The following is a 7170-nucleotide window of genomic DNA, read 5'->3' as shown; positions in this document are numbered from 1 at the left end:
TTGGACCAAACATTTATTAAACTCCCACTTTGTGCTAAGCACTGTGGTAGGTACAGGGAGTATAAGTACAAAGAATGAGACTATTTCCACTCACAGGGAAGAGTTATTTGTTTCTCAAGCAACCCTTGAAGGATTTTCCCTATAATTTCAATTGAATGCATAGTTTGCCCAAAAGATTGGTTGAATAAGAAGAGTTCAACTATTAGCAATCCGTACATAGTTCTTTTATCTTGGGAGAAGGGAAGTGTCATTCCTTGGTTAGTACTATAAATTTGGAGTCCTATACGGATTGCTGAGGAAGGTGGAATTCCACAGAAATCATTTAAAAATTTGCTTTCCTGATTGTTGACTGCATCTCCTACAATGTTCTTTCAGGAGATCCTCAACTACCATACTTGACTGGTTCACTCCACACTCATTGGACTTTAATTCACAGTTTTACGTACTATCTTTTCACAGTGAAGGACCTTCTGCCCTATGGTCCTGATGTCCTGATTGATGACTGCCTTTCCCAGACCCCTATTTCAGGAAAGCCTCAGCCCTCATATTTTACTTCATTCTCACTCTGCCATACACATACATGCCTTCCCACACCTTTCCACCTCAATTCTATGATTTGGGAACCATAAACCATGATCTCTTCAATTCTGCTTTTATTTGTGGCTATTAGCAAGTCAATCTGTTTCCCTGGGGCCCCACTCACTATCTCTCTAATTTTTCTGGACCAGAATATCATTGTATCACTCTCTGGATTGCACCCAGGGGGCAACTGGGTATCTCAGTGGGTTGAGAGCCAGGCCTAGAGACTGGAGATCCTAGGTTCAAATCTGGCCTCAGACACTTCCCAGCTGTGTGACCCTGGGCAAGTCACTTGACCCCCATTGCATGCTCTTAAAAAAGCTCTTTGAAGGCCTGGAGTATCTTTGTTTTTGCATGTATATCCCTGGAACTTAGTAAGCACTTAAAAATGCTTTGCCATTCATTCAGAGTATTTTCTCTGGCAATTTGGTTTTCACATGCTATTAGACCATGTCCATATATTTTCAGTAAGATATACAACTGAAAATTCCATAATTCTCTTGGTACCCAGACCACATCACAAGATATAAAGGAAGGCTGTCAACATATCAGCATTGCAATGAAGGATAAGAGTTACATATGACAAGGTGCCAGAGTCAGGGAAGAAATAAAGCAACTGGGAAGTGCTGCAATGTTTTTGTATTGTTTACTTGTGTCTGACTCTTTGTGACTCCATGAACCATAGCTATCCATGGGTTTCCTTGGCCAGGATACTGGAGTGGTTTGCCATGTCCTTCTCCTGTGGATCCAGAGGTTAGATGACTTGTCAACAAATACAGAGCCTGGAAGCATCTGAGGTCAGTTTGGAACTCAGATCTTCCCAACTCCAGGCCTACTACTCTATTCATTGAGACACCTAGCTGCCTCCTATTATTTTTTAAAATTTTTGTTCTATATTTTAAACTTTAAAAATTATTTTTATTGTTGTATAGGATGTGGTTTTATTGTTGCTAATATGAGTTAATACAAAACCTCTCCTTCATCTTAGTGAAAAATTGAAGTTATAAATTTTTAGATAATGTAGAAAAATGTGAAGAAAGGATTTTCTTTGGTCCTGCTTCCTGAAAACGGAGGCACTAATGAAAGATATGGCCAGAGTGCCATAGCTTTCTGAGCTTCTGTATTGCCTGTTCAAAAGTAGCACCCTTTTAAAAATAGAAAATGGAAATGTAAAGGAACAGCGAGGAAAACAAAACATCATTCTGATACACTGCTTCTCTTTTCCTCTTACCATTTATATACTGTGTGATAACAAGTCCCCTGTCCCACTTTATTCTAAGCAAAGATATTAGCAACTTTCCAAGTATGCCAAAGAATCAGGAGTAGAAGAAAGCACGTGGAATGGAAATGAGCATTCTAAGCCATGAACTAAGTCAGACTCTCAAGGGTTGAGATTAATTCACAGCATTGCTTTCCTGGACCGGTAAGCTGCACATACATTATTTAAGTGCAGTATTTGTTCTGTCAGTTACCACTCACTGTTCCTGGCTTCAGGTTCCATGAAAGCAGAAGGGTCACTGAAAAATTGGTTTGAAAATGTTTGGACACAGTCTAGCAGCATGAGAGAACGATGTTGCCAAATAAAATCATCTGTCAAATACCTTGAGTATAGACCATGGCACAAAACCAAAGCTTATCTGGGGCAGACATTCCTTTTGCTGTGAACTACAAAGGGGATCGTGCAATGCTAAATTAGGGTTAACCTTCATCTACAGACCCAAATTCTCTCTGTTACAATTAATGATGCTGCTGATTTAGTGGCACTAATGCTGATCTTCATGGCTAAAACTGGAGCGTGGCGAGATCCGTGAGGGCTAGTCTGTTTGTACCCACAAAACCATCCCATTCTAAATGTGGTATGTAATTCATTATCCCAAAAATGAAGTGGTTTGGGACACAGGACATGAAAAGCATTGCGTGGAAATTGAATACACATCAGAGAAGCCAAAGAAAAGGCTGTGAGAGGAACTGAGACTCCAAGGAGCTGTTTCCTCATCAGATATTGGCAAGCAGGTCTTGCCTTTAAAAGCTCTTCCAGAGCAAGCCGTGCAGAACACGCAGGGACGTGAACAAAAATACAGGTCCTGAGATTCAGTTCCTCTTTGTAACCCTGTCATTGGTAATAATTTAGGACTCTATTCCTTTCAGAATTCAGCAGTATGAGTGTTATAAGACATGGCAGTACTATTCATGTGGCTAGTAGAAAGACATTGCATCTAATATTGATTTATGCCCCTAAATTTGAAAATCACTGGCCTTCCCAAGGTAGAATTCCTCTCTCTTGCTGCCTTCACTGCTCATGCATAAAAACCTAAACCCTATGTAAATTCACCTCTTAGTCACAGAATAGATGGAAATAGCTCAACAATATTTTCAAATACTTGCAGATTCCTGAAAAATGAGTGACAGAGAAATATAGAGACATAGAAAGAGTAACCCATAGAGAGATATGCCTAGAATAGGGTGGGAGATAATGAAATAAAGAGATAGAAAGACGGACACAGAGAGGAATAAAGAGAGGGAGGTGAGAGAGAGAGAGAGAGAGAGAGAGAGAGAGAGAGAGAGAGAGAGAGAGAGAGAGAGTCAGAGAGACAAAAAGACACATGCATGTGGTGAGGAGGGAGACAGTGAACGTGAGAGCTAGAGAGACCCAAAGACAGAGAGACGGAGACAGAGAAACACACAGAGAAAGAGAGAAAGCGAATACCTTTTATATAATGGAAACTCGAAGCTTGCAGTTTGGGGAGGAAGTCTGGTCTGTTTTGAGCTGAATTCTGGATCAGTAATGTTTCTGCTTGAACTATATTGTCAGGGGATGAAGCCTGGCCATGTGGGGATTTGGGACAATTTAGTAAAGATGAAGGTAAAATTATAAATGTGATCTAAGAGTTTATAAGAGGAAAGGATTTTAGGGAGAATAAAAATTCCTGCTTTGTAATTGATATGACAGATCGTAAAGGGCAGTAAACATAACCTCTGTGGTATGTAGAGCAGCCTTGGGAGAGGAAGGGGTGAGACATCAGAAATATGGGGGGTCAGCTTTGATAATAACTTGCTGGGCAACCTTGAGGAAGAAAATGGAACAACTCATTTAATTTCCTCTGAGGTAAAATGAATTGTGAATCAGTATTTATTGCTTTCTTATAGCAGATGAAGCATTATTGTAATTGTAATGAACAGCTTCAGAGGTAGCAAAGGATCCTGCCCTTGAGCTACTTGTAGTCTATTCAAGACAAATCAGAGAATATACTTCTGACAAACACACACAAATATGTATATATGCAAAACAAAAGTGATCTTTATTGTTCATAATAGAGATATTAGTGGGGTTTTATTAGATATTAGTGTGACTGGTAAATTCAAGTCACCCCCCTAAATTTACAGTATAACCCAGGGCAAGTTGCTTAATTTTTGCATGCTTCAAGGAAAAAACTAGGTCTTATTAGTTGAAGTCCAAAGCTCTAAAAATCATCATCATTATTATTAATAATGCTACATACATGTCAACCATTGAGGCATTTTTAAAGCATGCTTTAGAACCAGCATCAGATTAGGCATCTTCTACTGCAGAATATGTGTGTGAGGTTTGAGGGTTAAGGCAGCATAATCTGTGAAGGATAGAATTGTGAAGAACGTGTTTCTTGGTCTTTCCTGCAAGGACGAGACAAACCTGATTATGACTACCATTAATTTCCCATAGTCTTACACTCAAGCTGGAGACTGCCAACAAATTCCTCCTATGCTCTGCTCTGCTTCCTAGTTTCAATGATATAACGATGAACCATGCTGCAATAACAGGAAGTTCCACTTCATTACACCAATATTTGTCACTATTAACATTCTGGAGAAAATATATGGGCCTCATGACTTTTGAAAGAATATACCAGTTCCTTATCTGGCTTCCAAATAGCAATCAGAACAATTGCATTTTGGTCGTCAGTATGAGCAGATCACATCATGTGCTCAATGATTTGATTAGTTTTTATTAGAAAGCACTGGACATTTGACATTTTATTAGTTATTTAACACAGTGGAAGGGCAAGAAAAGTTGTTCTCATTTATCACTCAGCATTCCGTTTCATAGAGACATCCTTCCTGTCCTTCAATTTCTACCTTTTGAAATCACTTTTTTTAAGGTACAAATCAGATGCTCCCTACCTCCCAAAGGCCAGTCTCTGATTATATACAGCTAAAAGTCATTCCTTCTCAAATTTGTCTTAGTATCAAAGAAATTCTCCTTTTCCTCTAGCAAATTCTATTCTGTATGTTATTTGTGTGTCTTATTCCCCTGATTGACTAGGAAGCACTTTAAGAGAGGTTTTATGTGTCTTATTTCTTATATTTTCTGTCTAGTACCAAGCATAGTGCCTTAAATGTTATGTAATAAGTGATAAATGAATTGAAAATTCAGAGTTTAATTCATAATCATTGATTTTCCCAAGAATGATTCAAACATATAGGATATCCTTTTAAGTGTGAGGCTATGCAAATTAGACAATGGTACCCTCTGGGTCTTTTAACATCTAGCATGTAACAACAATTCTAACAACCTAAGTGTCTAATAATAGTAATAGCAACAATAATGATTAACATTTGTAGCTAGGGGAACAGTGGGCAGCAAAGTGGCACAATGTTTAGAGTCCTGGGCCAGGAGTCAGGAAGGCTCATATTCTTGAGTTTGCTATTAGTCTCAGACACTTACTAGCTGTGTGAGCCTGGGAAAGTCATTTAGTCCTGGTTGCCTTAGTTCTTAATCTGTAAAAATGAACTGGAGAAGGAAATGGCAAACCACTCCAGTATCTGCCAAAACCCCCCCAACAAAAACCCAAATAGTTTGACACAAATCAAATGACTGAATAACAACATTTGTAGAGTACAGTACTTTTGCCAAATTTTATGAGGTAAGTACCACAGATATTACTTTTTGTATTTTATAGATGAAGAACCTGAGATGGAAATGGGTCAAGTGACTTGCTCAGGGTCATATGGTTAATGAAAATCTGTGGTGGAACTGAAACTCTGATCTTCCCTGTTTTAGAGACCCTAAAACATCACCATTTACAATTTAATGTAAAGAGAAGATAACTATGAGAGTGTCAAGTTGGAATTGTAAATTCATTTCTTTAAAACTGCAGTTTAAAAATATTTTAAAAATTGATTTCATTAAATATTTCCCAAATTCATTTTAAAATCGATTTGTAATTTCTTTCTCTCCCTTCCATTACTCATTCACCTACTGAGAAGTCAAACAATATAAATTATAAAAATGAAGTCATGCAAAATATATTTACAAATTAGCTGCATTACAAAAGAAGACACACACATATACTATGCAAAAAGGAAAAAGAAAGTGAAAAAATAATACTTCAATCTATATTCAGGCTCATCATTTCTCTCTCTGGAGGTGGATAGTATTTTTCATTATGGTTCCTTTGGAATTGTCTTGTATAATTAATTGTCTTAGAATAGTTAAGTCTTTCACAGCGGATCAGCATTACAATGTTGCTACTACTGTATTCAATGTTCTCTTGCTTCTCAGTCCACTTTCCTTTGCATCAATTCATATAAGATTGTGCAAGTTTTTCTGAAGCTCTTCTGTTCATCATTTCTTATGGCACAATAGTATTCTTTCAAATTATATACCGCAACTTGTTAAACCCGTCCCCAATTGATATGAATCCCCCATGTCTAATTTTTAGCCACCATGAAAAGAGCAGCTATAAAAATGTTGTACAAATAAGTCATTTTCACCTTTTATGATCTCTTTGCGATTTAATATGGTCTTACTGGTCAAAGACTAAGCAGCACACTTTTTTAACCATTTGGGCATTGTTCCAAGTTGTTCTCCAAAATGATCAGATCAGTTCATAATTCTATCAAAAGTGCATCAGTGTTATAATTTTTCTAGGTCACTCCAACACTTGCCATTTTCCTTTTCTATCATATTGGCTAGTCTGATAGATATGAGGTGGTACCTCAGTTGTATAACTTCAGTTTTAATGGCTTTTTTTAGGAAGGGGTTTTATAATGTAGCAGTTGATAATGGCAGGAGAAGGGAGAATTTTACATTTATTTTAATAAATGTCTAGGCATCCTTTGGCAAATCACATTTCATGTGGGAATATTAAAGTAACTCAAGTGTTCCTTGAAAATAGGTTCTTAGTCTCATTGTTAAGGTTGGCAAATGTTTGCTTAGGGTTTTCATTTTTTTTAGCCAATGTCCCTCATTTATTATAGATAGTTGTTTGAATTTTCATAGATTCAAAATAATAAAGTATGAAAGAATTATTTCTAATAATGACATATTTGCATAATTCTATAATCCTTATCCATGTAAATGTTTAATAACTGGCTCCTTACCCTTGACTCTAATACTAAATACTAAAAAAAGTATTATTAACATTTATTCCATCACTTGTCAGTCTACTTACTCAGTGAAACATAAAACATCGGTTCATGGGGCATTTGGTCATCTTCTATCATGGTATCTATATTTTAGAAACACCATTGTAAAATAATTATAATTCATGGAAACATCTTCAAAAGATGAGATTGAGAAATTCTATAAAGAAATAAATAATTTCCTCCAAA

The sequence above is a fragment of the Monodelphis domestica genome, chromosome 6 (assembly GCF_027887165.1).
Source record: "Monodelphis domestica isolate mMonDom1 chromosome 6, mMonDom1.pri, whole genome shotgun sequence".
NCBI classification, from domain to species: Eukaryota; Metazoa; Chordata; class Mammalia; order Didelphimorphia; family Didelphidae; genus Monodelphis; species Monodelphis domestica.
This window is presented reverse-complemented; position numbering follows the sequence as displayed.